General features: G+C 35.0%; 1 long non-coding RNA gene across 1 annotated transcript; it reads right to left on the bottom strand.

Annotated features, from left to right (window-relative positions):
- Positions 1-633: 633 nt before the first annotated feature.
- LOC139498425 (uncharacterized) lies at positions 634-12,816 on the bottom strand. The gene is made up of 3 exons (XR_011657934.1): positions 12,539-12,816; positions 11,317-11,424; positions 634-792 (listed from the first exon to the last, which is right to left on the bottom strand). It is a non-coding gene; the product is annotated as an uncharacterized lncRNA (long non-coding RNA).
- Positions 12,817-13,324: the final 508 nt, after the last annotated feature.

Below are 13,324 nucleotides of genomic sequence, written 5' to 3'. Positions count from 1 at the left end.
TGGCTACTTCCTGTTTATCAGACCGGTAACTTAGAAAAGAATTGTGACAATATATCCAATCTTTTCAAAAACCAAAGACTAACGTCACTAGGAGCAGCAGTTAGTTGTCATAGATACTCTAGATAGAAAGATAATCTGCCACTTTTATAAAAGGGACTACACATAGTTTTTGAAAGGGTATAATCGGTTTGTGCCGAAATTATTTTCTTTAGTCCAGAAACTCATTTGTGCTAAATGGTAATCTCCACCCACATTTAGGACTGGCAGTTATTTGTAGTTTTTATCAACAGCTTGCACTTTTTCTAAATTATATTTGCTTCTTTTAAGACTGACCAAAACTGTTTTTTTTACCATTGTGGTTTGATTAAGGTAGTGTATATCAAACAGCTGTTGGAAATATTTTGGACAACCCTCTTATTTACAATATCATTTGATCAACACCTAGTGGTTTTTGGTGGTATCTCGCATAACATGAATAAGGTCTTTTTTAAAAGGCAACTTGAAATTATTGGTCCCATATTTATGTGCTATAGCAAATGTATGGGCTGCTGATCTGCATATATGATAGCAATATATTCTTATGTTTTCAATGACCCCTTATTTCTTTACTCCACTTTATAAGATAGAAATAAATGTTATTCCATATTTTATTGGTTTTTTCAAAGGTATCATAATTTAGACATAAAGACAAAACTAAGCACAGTGAAAAAAGTCTACTCTGTCCTGTAAAGTTTGAGATGTTTTTGTTGTTCAATCTTTGTCACTTGTATGGAAACACTAAATCTTGATAACCTACAACAGAAATATTATCACTTTTATTTCAATTCAATTGTTGCAGTTATCATGCATGTAATAGAGAAAATGATAAATTAGACCAGATCTCCACATTAATAATATCAAAACTAGAGGCTTCAATGAGCCTGTGTCACTCACATGATACTTTTATTTACAATTGATGCATGATACAGAAATTGTCCATACCAACCGTCAGTGTTTACCATACAATACAGTACTTCTATACACTGTCTGTATACAGTATTTGTCGGATTTTGTCCATACCTATCGTCGATGTTTGACATAAAATACAATACTCCTATATACCGTATATCAACAGTATTTGTCTATACCTACTGTCGGTGGTTAACATACAATACAGTCCTCCTATATACCGTCTATCAACAGTATTTGTCTATACCTACCGTCAGTGGTTAACATACGATATAGTACTCCTTTGCACCGTCCATCAACAGTATTTGTCTATACCTACCGTCGGTGGTTAACATGCAATAAAGTGCTCCTATATACCGTCTATCAACAGTATTTGTCTATACCTACCGTCGGTGGTTAACATACAATATAGTGCTCCCATAAACCGTCTATCAACAGTATTTGTCTATACCTACTGTCGGGAGTTAACATACAATATAGTGCTCCTATATACTGTCTATCAACAGTATTTGTCTATACCTACCGTCGGAAGATAACATACAATATAGTGATCCTATATACCATCTATCAACAGTATTTGTCTATACCTACCGTCGGTAGTTAACATACAATATAGTGCTCCTATATACCGTCTATCACCAGTATTTGTCAATACCTACTGTCAGTAGTTAACATACAATATAGTGCTCCTATATACCGTCTATCGCCAGTATTTGTCTATAACGGTCCTACCGTCGGTGATTAACATACGATATAGTGCTATTACATATACCGTCTATCAAGAGTTTTAGTCTTTACCTACTGTTGGTAGTTAACATACAATATAGTGCTCCTATATACCGTCTATCAACAGTATTTGTCTATACCTACTGTCGGTGGTTAACATACAATATAGTGACAAGTGCTCCAATAAACCGTCTATCAACAGTATTTGTCTATACCTACTGTCGGTGGTTAACATACAATATAGTGCTCCTATATACCGTCTATCAAGAGTTTTAGTCTATACCTACTGTTGGTAGTTAACATACAATATAGTGCTCCTATATACCGTCTATCAACAGTATTTGTCTATACCTACCGTCGGTGGTTAACATGCAATATAGTCCTATATACTGTCTATCAACAGTATTTGTCTATACCTACCGTTGGTGGTTAACATGCCATACAGTACTCCTATATATCGTCAATCAACAGTATTTGTCTGTACCTACCGTCGGTGGTTAACATGCCATACAGTACTCCTATATACCGTATATCAACAGTACCTGTCTATACCTACCATCGGTGGTTAACAAGCACTACAGTACTCCTATATACCGTCTATCAATACTATTTTTCTCTACCTACCGTCCGTGGTTAACATATAATACAGTGCACCTATATACCGTCTATTATCAGTATTTTTCTAAACCTACCATAGGTGGTTAATATGCAATATAGTGCTCCTATATACCGTATGTCAACAGTATTTGTCTATACCTACCGTCGGTGGTTAACATACAATATAGTGCTCCTATATACCGTCTATCAACAGAATTTGTCTATACCTACCGTCGGTGGTTAACATACAATATAGTGCTCCCATAAACTGTCTATCAACAGTATTTGTCTATACCTACTGTCGGTAGTTAACATACAATATAGTGCTTCTATATACCGTCTATCAACAGTATTTGTCTATACCTACCGTCGGTGGTTAAAATACAATATAGTGCTCCTACAATGTATATACCGTCTATCAACAGTATTTGTCTATAACTGCCGTCGGTGGTTAACATACAACATAGTGCTCCCATATACCGTCTATCAACAGTATTTGTCTATACCTACTGTCTGTAGTTAACATACAATATAATGTTCCTATATACCGTCTATCAACAGTATTTGTCTATACCTACCGTCGGTAGTTAACATACAATATAGTGCTCCTATATACCGTCTATCAACAGTATTTGTCTATACCTATCGTCGGTGGTTAACATACAATATAGTGCTCCTAAATACCGTCTATCAACAGAATTTGTCTATACCTATCGTCGGTGGTTAACATACAATATAGTGCTCCTATATACCATCTATCAACAGTATATGTCTATACCTACCGTCGGTGGTTAACATACAATATAATGCTCCTATATACCGTCTATCAACAGTATTTGTCTATACCTACTGTCGGTAGTTAACATACAATATAGTGCTTCTATATACCGTCTATCAACAGTATTTGTCTATACCTACCGTCGGTGGTTAACATACAATATAGTGCTCCTATATACCGCCTATCAATAGTATTTGTCTATACCTACCGTCGGAGGTTAACATACAATATAGTGCTCCTATATACCGTCTATCAACAGTATTTGTCTATACCTATCGTCGGTGGTTAACATACAATATAGTGCTCCTAAATACCGTCTATCAACAGAATTTGTCTATACCTACCGTCGGTGGTTAACATACAATATAGTGCTCCCATAAACCGTCTATCAACAGTATTTGTCTATACCTACTGTCGGTAGTTACATGTAACATACAATATAGTGCTCCTATATACCATCTATCAACAGTATATGTCTATACCTACGTATACCGTCGGTGGTTAACATACAATATAATGCTCCTATATACCGTCTATCAACAGTATTTGTCTATACCTACTGTCGGTAGTTAACATACAATATAGTGCTTCTATATACCGTCTATCAACAGTATTTGTCTATACCTACCGTCGGTGGTTAACATACAATATAGTGCTCCTATATACCGCCTATCAATAGTATTTGTCTATACCTACCGTCGGAGGTTAACATACAATATAGTGCTCCCATAAACCGTCTATCAACAGTATTTGTCTATACCTACTGTCGGTAGTTACAATGTAACATACAATATAGTGCTCCTTTATACCATCTAACAGTATATGTCAATACCTACCGTCGGTGGTTAACATACAATATAGTGCTCCTATATACCGCCTATCAATAGTATTTGTCTATACCTACCGTCGGTGGTTAACATACAATATAGTGCTCCTATATACCGTCTATCAACGGTATTTGCCTATACCTACTGTCGGTAGTTAACATACAATATAGTGCTCCTATATACCGTTTATCAACAGTATTTGTCTATACCTACCGTCGCTTGTTTACAAACAATATAGTGCTCTTTGATACCGTCTATCAACAGTATCTGTCTATACCTACTGTCGGTAGTTGCTCCTATATACCGTCTATCACCAGTATTTGTCTATACCTACCGTCGGTGGTTAACATAAGATATAGTGCTCCTATATACCGTCTATCAACAGTATTTGGCTATACCTACCGTCAGTGGTTAACATACAATATAGTGCTCCTATATACCATCTATCAACAGTATATGTCTATACCTACCGTCGGTGGTTAACATACAATATAATGCTCCTATATACCGTCTATCTACAGTATTTGTCTATACCTACTGTCGGTAGTTAACATACAATATAGTGCTTCTATATACCGTCTATCAACAGTATTTGTCTATACCTACTGTCGGTAGTTAACATACAATATAATGCTCCTATATACCGTCTATCAACAGTATTTGTCTATACGTACTGTCGGTAGTTAACATACAATATAGTGCTCCTATATACCGTCTATCGCCATTATTTGTCTACCTACCGTCGGTGGTTAACATACAATATAGTGCTCCTACAATGTATATACCGTCTATCAACAGTATTTGTCTATACCTACCGTCGGTGGTTAACATACAACATAGTGCTCCCATATACCGTCTATCAACAGTATTTGTCTATACCTACTGTCGGTAGTTAACATACAATATAATGCTCCTATATACCGTCTATCAACAGTATTTGTCTATACCTACTGTCGGTAGTTAACATACAATATAGTGCTCCTATATACCGTCTATCGCCATTATTTGTCTATCTACCGTCGGTGATTAACATACGATATAGTGCTATTACATATACCGTCTATCAAGAGTTTTAGTCTTTACCTACTGTTGGTAGTTAACATACAATATAGTGCTCCTATATACCGTCTATCAACAGTATTTGTCTATACCTACCGTCGGTGGTTAACATAAAACATAGTGCTCCCATATACCGTCTATCAACAGTATTTGTCTATACCTACTGTCGGTAGTTAACATACAATATAATGCTCCTATATACCGTCTATCAACAGTATTTGTCTATACCTACCGTCGGTAGTTAACATACAATATAGTGCTCCTATATACCGTCTATCAACAGTATTTGTCTATACCTACCGTCGGTGGTTAACATACAATATAGTGCTCCCATAAACCGTCTATCAACAGTATTTGTCTATACCTACTGTCGGTAGTTACATGTAACATACAATATAGTGCTCCTATATACCATCTATCAACAGTATATGTCTATACCTACCGTCGGTGGTTAACATACAATATAATGCTCCTATATACCGTCTATCAACAGTATTTGTCTATACCTACTGTCGGTGGTTAACATACAATATAGTGCTTCTATATACCGTCTATCAACAGTATTTGTCTATACCTACCGTCGGTGGTTAACATACAATATAGTGCTCCTATATACCGCCTATCAATAGTATTTGTCTATACCTACCGTCGGTGGTTAACATACAATATAGTGCTCCCATAAACCGTCTATCAACAGTATTTGTCTATACCTACTGTCGGTAGTTACATGTAACATACAATATAGTGCTCCTATATACCATCTATCAACAGTATATGTCTATACCTACCGTCGGTAGTTAACATACAATATAGTGCTCCTATATACCGTTTATCAACAGTATTTGTCTATACCTACCGTCACTGGTTTACATACAATATAGTGCTCTTTGATACCGTCTATCAACAGTATCTGTCTATACCTACTGTCGGTAGTTGCTCCTATATACCGTCTATCACCAGTATTTGTCTATACCTACCGTCGGTGGTTAACATAAGATATAGTGCTCCTATATACCGTCTATCAACAGTATTTGGCTATACCTACCGTCAGTGGTTAACATACAATATAGTGCTCCTATATACCATCTATCAACAGTATATGTCTATACCTACCGTCGGTGGTTAACATACAATATAATGCTCCTATATACCGTCTATCTACAGTATTTGTCTATACCTACTGTCGGTAGTTAACATACAATATAGTGCTCCTATATACCGCCTATCAATAGTATTTGTCTATACCTACCGTCGGTGGTTAACATACAATATAGTGCTCCTATATACCGTCTATCAACAGTATTTGTCTATACCTACTGTCGGTAGTTAACATACAATATAGTGCTCCTATATACCGTTTATCAACAGTATTTGTCTATACCTACCGTCACTGGTTTACTTACAATATAGTCCTCTTTAATACCGTCTATCAACAGTATCTGTCTATACCTACTGTCGGTAGTTGCTCCTATATACCGTCTATCACCAGTATTTGTCTATACCTACCGTCGGTGGTTAACATAAGATATAGTGCTCCTATATACCGTCTATCAACAGTATTTGGCTATACCTACCGTCAGTGGTTAACATACAATATAGTGCTCCTATATACCATCTATCAACAGTATATGTCTATACCTACCGTCGGTGGTTAACATACAATATAATGCTCCTATATACCGTCTATCTACAGTATTTGTCTATACCTACTGTCGGTAGTTAACATACAATATAGTGCTTCTATATACCGTCTATCAACAGTATTTGTCTATACCTACTGTCGGTAGTTAACATACAATATAATGCTCCTATATACCGTCTATCAACAGTATTTGTCTATACCTACTGTCGGTAGTTAACATACAATATAGTGCTCCTATATACCGTCTATCGCCATTATTTGTCTACCTACCGTCGGTGGTTAACATACAATATAGTACTCCTACAATGTATATACCGTCTATCAACAGTATTTGTCTATACCTACCGTCGGTGGTTAACATACAACATAGTGCTCCCATATACCGTCTATCAACAGTATTTGTCTATACCTACTGTCGGTAGTTAACATACAATATAATGCTCCTATATACCGTCTATCAACAGTATTTGTCTATACCTACTGTCGGTAGTTAACATACAATATAGTGCTCCTATATACCGTCTATCGCCATTATTTGTCTACCTACCGTCGGTGATTAACATACGATATAGTGCTATTACATATACCGTCTATCAAGAGTTTTAGTCTTTACCTACTGTTGGTAGTTAACATACAATATAGTGCTCCTATATACCGTCTATCAACAGTATTTGTCTATACTTACTGTCGGTGGTTAACATACAATATAGTGCTCCTATATACCGTCTATCAACAGTATTTGTCTATACCTACTGTCGGTGGTTAACATACAATATAGTGCTCCTATATACCGTCTATCAAGAGTTTTAGTCTATACCAACTGTTGGTAGTTAACATACAATATAGTGCTCCTATATACCGTCTATCAACAGTATTTGTCTATACCTACCGTCGGTGGTTAACATGCAATATAGTCCTCCTATATACTGTCTATCAACAGTATTTGTCTATACCTACCGTTGGTGGTTAACATGCCATACAGTACTCCTATATACCGTATATCAACAGTACCTGTATATACCTACCATCGGTGGTTAACAAGCATTACAGTACTCCTATATACCGTCTATCAATACTATTTTTCTCTACCTACCGTCGGTGGTTAACATATAATACAGTGCACCTATATACCGTCTATTATCAGTATTTTTCTAAACCTACCATAGGTGGTTAATATGCAATATAGTGCTCCTATATACCGTCTATCAACAGTATTTGTCTATACCTACCGTCGGTGGTTAACATACAATATAGTGCTCCCATAAACCGTCTATCAACAGTATTTGTCTATACCTACTGTCGGTAGTTAAAATACAATATAGTGCTCCTATATACCATCTATCAACAGTATATGTCTATACCTACCGTCGGTGGTTAACATACAATATAGTGCTCCTATATACCGTCTATCAACAGAATTTGTCTATACCTACCGTCGGTGGTTAACATACAATATAGTGCTCCCATAAACTGTCTATCAACAGTATTTGTCTATACCTACTGTCGGTAGTTAACATACAATATAGTGCTTCTATATACCGTCTATCAACAGTATTTGTCTATACCTACCGTCGGTGGTTAACATACAATATAGTGCTCCTACAATGTATATACCGTCTATCAACAGTATTTGTCTATAACTGCCGTCGGTGGTTAACATACAACATAGTGCTCCCATATACCGTCTATCAACAGTATTTGTCTATATCTACTGTCTGTAGTTAACATACAATATAATGCTCCTATATACCGTCTATCAACAGTATTTGTCTATACCTACCGTCGGTAGTTAACATACAATATAGTGCTCCTATATACCGTCTATCAACAGTATTTTTCTATACCTATCGTCGGTGGTTAACATACAATATAGTGCTCCTAAATACCGTCTATCAACAGAATTTGTCTATACCTACCGTCGGTGGTTAACATACAATATAGTGCTCCCATAAACCGTCTATCAACAGTATTTGTCTATACCTACTGTCGGTAGTTACATGTAACATACAATATAGTGCTCCTATATACCATCTATCAACAGTATATGTCTATACCTACGTATACCGTCGGTGGTTAACATACAATATAATGCTCCTATATACCGTCTATCAACAGTATTTGTCTATACCTACTGTCGGTAGTTAACATACAATATAGTGCTTCTATATACCGTCTATCAACAGTATTTGTCTATACCTACCGTCGGTGGTTAACATACAATATAGTGCTCCTATATACCGCCTATCAATAGTATTTGTCTATACCTACCGTCGGAGGTTAACATACAATATAGTGCTCCCATAAACCGTCTATCAACAGTATTTGTCTATACCTACTGTCGGTAGTTACATGTAACATACAATATAGTGCTCCTATATACCATCTATCAACAGTATATGTCTATACCTACCGTCGGTGGTTAACATACAATATAGTGCTCCTATATACCGCCTATCAATAGTATTTGTCTATACCTACCGTCGGTGGTTAACATACAATATAGTGCTCCTATATACCGTCTATCAACGGTATTTGTCTATACCTACTGTCGGTAGTTAACATACAATATAGTGCTCCTATATACCGTTTATCAACAGTATTTGTCTATACCTACCGTCGCTGGTTTACATACAATATAGTGCTCTTTGATACCGTCTATCAACAGTATCTGTCTATACCTACTGTCGGTAGTTGCTCCTATATACCGTCTATCACCAGTATTTGTCTATACCTACCGTCGGTGGTTAACATAAGATATAGTGCTCCTATATACCGTCTATCAACAGTATTTGGCTATACCTACCGTCAGTGGTTAACATACAATATAGTGCTCCTATATACCATCTATCAACAGTATATGTCTATACCTACCGTCGGTGGTTAACATACAATATAATGCTCCTATATACCGTCTATCTACAGTATTTGTCTATACCTACTGTCGGTAGTTAACATACAATATAGTGCTTCTATATACCGTCTATCAACAGTATTTGTCTATACCTACTGTCGGTAGTTAACATACAATATAATGCTCCTATATACCGTCTATCAACAGTATTTGTCTATACGTACTGTCGGTAGTTAACATACAATATAGTGCTCCTATATACCGTCTATCGCCATTATTTGTCTACCTACCGTCGGTGGTTAACATACAATATAGTGCTCCTACAATGTATATACCGTCTATCAACAGTATTTGTCTATACCTACCGTCGCTGGTTAACATACAATATAGTGCTCTTTGATACCGTCTATCAACAGTATTTGTCTATACCTACTGTCGGTAGTGGCTCCTATATACCGTCTATCACCAGTATTTGTCTATACCTACCGTCGGTGGTTAACATAAGATATAGTGCTCCTATATACCGTCTATCAACAGTATTTGGCTATACCTACCGTCAGTGGTTAACATACAATATAGTGCTCCTATATATGGTCTATCAACAGTATTTGTCTATACCTACTGTCGGTAGTTAACATACAATATAGTGCTCCTATATACCGTCTATCAACAGTATTTGTCTATACCTACCGTCGGTGGTTAACATACAATTTAGTGCTCCTATATACCGTCTATCACCAGTATTTGTCTATACCTACCGTCGGTGGTTAACATGGAATATAGCGCTCCTATATACCGTCTATCAACAGTATTTGTTTATACCTACTGGCGGAGGTTAACATAGAATATAGTGCTCCTATATACCAAGAGGGATAACGGATCTGCATCTAGAATTTATCATGCTGCCCTTTTTTTGGATTTTTAAAATTCTTGTTATCCCTCAATTTTTACATTCATCCCAAATAATACAACAGTAGTCAATTAGGAGCAGAACACCCATTGTATTATGTTTTCTTGCAGTTATATAAAAAAAAATGTATTTAAGAAAGATGGTATATTCTGGATGATATATTAGCACAACCTTGGTCAATTTGATTTCTCCAGTTACTTAGTGGGCTGTCAATTTGAAACTAATATTTCACACATGAAGAATTTTGTAATACATGTACTTTAATTTATTATCAAGTTTGGTTGAAAAGTCTGAATAGTTTCTGCTTTGTTCCAGTAATCAAACATTTTGTTTCATTTGCATCTATGAACATGTTATTCATTTTACACCACTCTTCAACCCTGTATAAATCTTCTTGAACATCATCATTTATATTTTCTAGATGTTTCCCCCTGATTTATGAATAGTGGTGTCATCAGCATATACAACGATATAGGTCTGTTTCACAATTTTTAATGCATAAGGGAAGGTCATTTTTAAATAGCACAAACAATAGAGGACAAGGTATAGAACATTGGGGAACACCAAATTTTACATGTTGTTGTTCAGAGTTAACATTACAAATGTATACCTTTTGTTATTCAGGTACGACTTAAAAAAACTAACAGTAGTCTCACTAAATCCATACATGTCGAGCTTTAAACAAAGAAAATCATATTCTACCAAATCAAAAGCTTTTTTTTTAAATCTTAATAAAATTACTAGGTTTAAATTACCATCTTTCATTTCTTGCAACCATGTGTCAATGATATTAAATAAATGTCAAGCTCAATCCAGTATATATTCCAAGTTATGGACAAATGATAATGCTATTAAAAATACCAAATCATAACCAGTGCTTTCCTTTTTTTCTATTTACAGTATATGACTAGGTAATAATGATTACTTTTTTCAACTATTTTCATACTTTTTTGTTTTGTATTCCTAACTATACTCTACCTCAAATTCTGGAAATTGCAAATTTTTTGTCATAGCAGTCTTATGGTAGCTGAACTATTTCTATTTTTTGTAAATCTGGATTAATAAGTCTTTTGTCACATTCTGGGGCTATAGAAAAAAAACATTACAGAATTATCAAAATTATGTGTGTATAATGTTTGTGTACAGTCATTCAACTAAAAAAGGACAAAAATTATTTTTTTGTGTATAAATAAATAATTGTGATTTTAATGTCTTAATATTATAAAAAAAACTTCAAAAGATTAAATTTAAATTATAATCTAAACATGAAAGAGCACATATAAATCAACCTTTTACTCAGATTTATATCTAAAACCAGTTATAACTAGCTATAATATCTTTGACTTCACAAATATCATCATCTAATTTTACAAATCAGTATTTATTTGGTGGCACTTCCTGCACACTAAGTATGTTATGCCTTAGGTTTAATTTTGATGCAATCACATTTCAGAAGGTACATGTCTTGAACTGTTTTAATGAATAAATTACAGTTTTAAACTCAGTTTAGGCTGACCTGAGGTCAATAGTCTTAAACAATGTCATCAAACTATCAGTTTTACTGTAATATATTGATATTGTGACATTTATGGGAAAGAGCATATGAGTTAGTCATATTGGTCAATACAATGGAAAGTTTATAGCTGAGACTACTATAACACTATGTGTTATACTAGTAGTCTCAGTTTATAACTATGTTAATGTCAATTATATACATGACATAATAATTAAATCATTTAAAAAACTATTCCAAAGATTTCTCTCAAATCATGTTTACATTTTTTTAGAGAAGAGTCTGTCTGAAATATATTCAGGGGTAGTCCAAATAATTATGACTTCTTAAAAAGCTATATTATGGGGAAAAAAGGGGGGGGGTCTATTATGTTTTTTTTCATACAGGAGGAAGACGTCAAAGCAAAAAAAACCCAACAAAACAAAATAAAATAATAGCCTGTCAAGACGTCCTTATATCATAAAAATTTGGTCTAATTTTGGGATAATACATTTAACTTCCTTTGATGTCGGGGAGGGGATAAGTTTTGACCATTAATTATTCTTGAAACTAACAATAATTATTTCTTATTGTTACTTTGTTAAGCGAGCGAGATGTGTGGTTCTCGAGTTATTTAAAAAAAAGGGGGGGGGGTGTTACTATATCAAATTTACCCAGTTTGGAGACAATAAATATTTAAAATCTAACCATAAACTCCAATGTTCCTGCTTTTTTTTAGCAGAACAAACACGATGGCATTCTCGTCTCTGTTGTAATCAATAGTTAACTCATTTCTTCTTCCAGGTTATTTCTTAATCAATTATGATTATCAGCTGTCTATCTATTTACCATGTTTATGTTAAACTGGTCCGTAATTCCATCGTAGTGTATCGATAACTGAACACAACAAGGATCCAGTTTATTAAACGTATATAATATACAAGGTTCCTGAGTCAGTAACCGTAACTATCACCGTACTTTGTGCGCATGCGCAAAAAACACCAACAACAAGGATAAAACAGGGTATACAGTTCCGTAATTTCGTATATTTTTCTTATCTTCATACTAAAGAGCTCCAAAAGTAGGCGTGCTTAGGTGCACTGGGCGGGTCTAAAAACCGACTCTCGGTGGTTAACGTCTCTCGATGGTTAACTTTAAGTGCCTACCAAAATTTACGAAGGAATGATTTCTACTTCCCCATTTTGAACTCTTGATTTTATATAGCTTCCTTGTGATAATGACCAGCAACCCTCAGGGAAATCAGGAAATACAAAACTGTATATACAGGGTATTTTATTAATTGGGAGATATGTATCCCGTATGCAGGCGCTGCTAGAATGTTACTTCATAGAAATGAAAAGTTCACAATTAGGAAGCTAAATTGATCTCTTTTGTGTTAAGTTTTGTTTTCAACCGACTCTCATTAGAAAGATCAAATTTTTATCTTTCAGTGGATTTATTTCCCGCAGAATTCATTGATTGCCTTTTTAACTT

Source organism: Mytilus edulis, chromosome 12, assembly GCF_963676685.1.
Source record: "Mytilus edulis chromosome 12, xbMytEdul2.2, whole genome shotgun sequence".
Classification (NCBI taxonomy): domain Eukaryota; kingdom Metazoa; phylum Mollusca; class Bivalvia; order Mytilida; family Mytilidae; genus Mytilus; species Mytilus edulis.
This window is presented reverse-complemented; position numbering and strand designations above follow the sequence as displayed.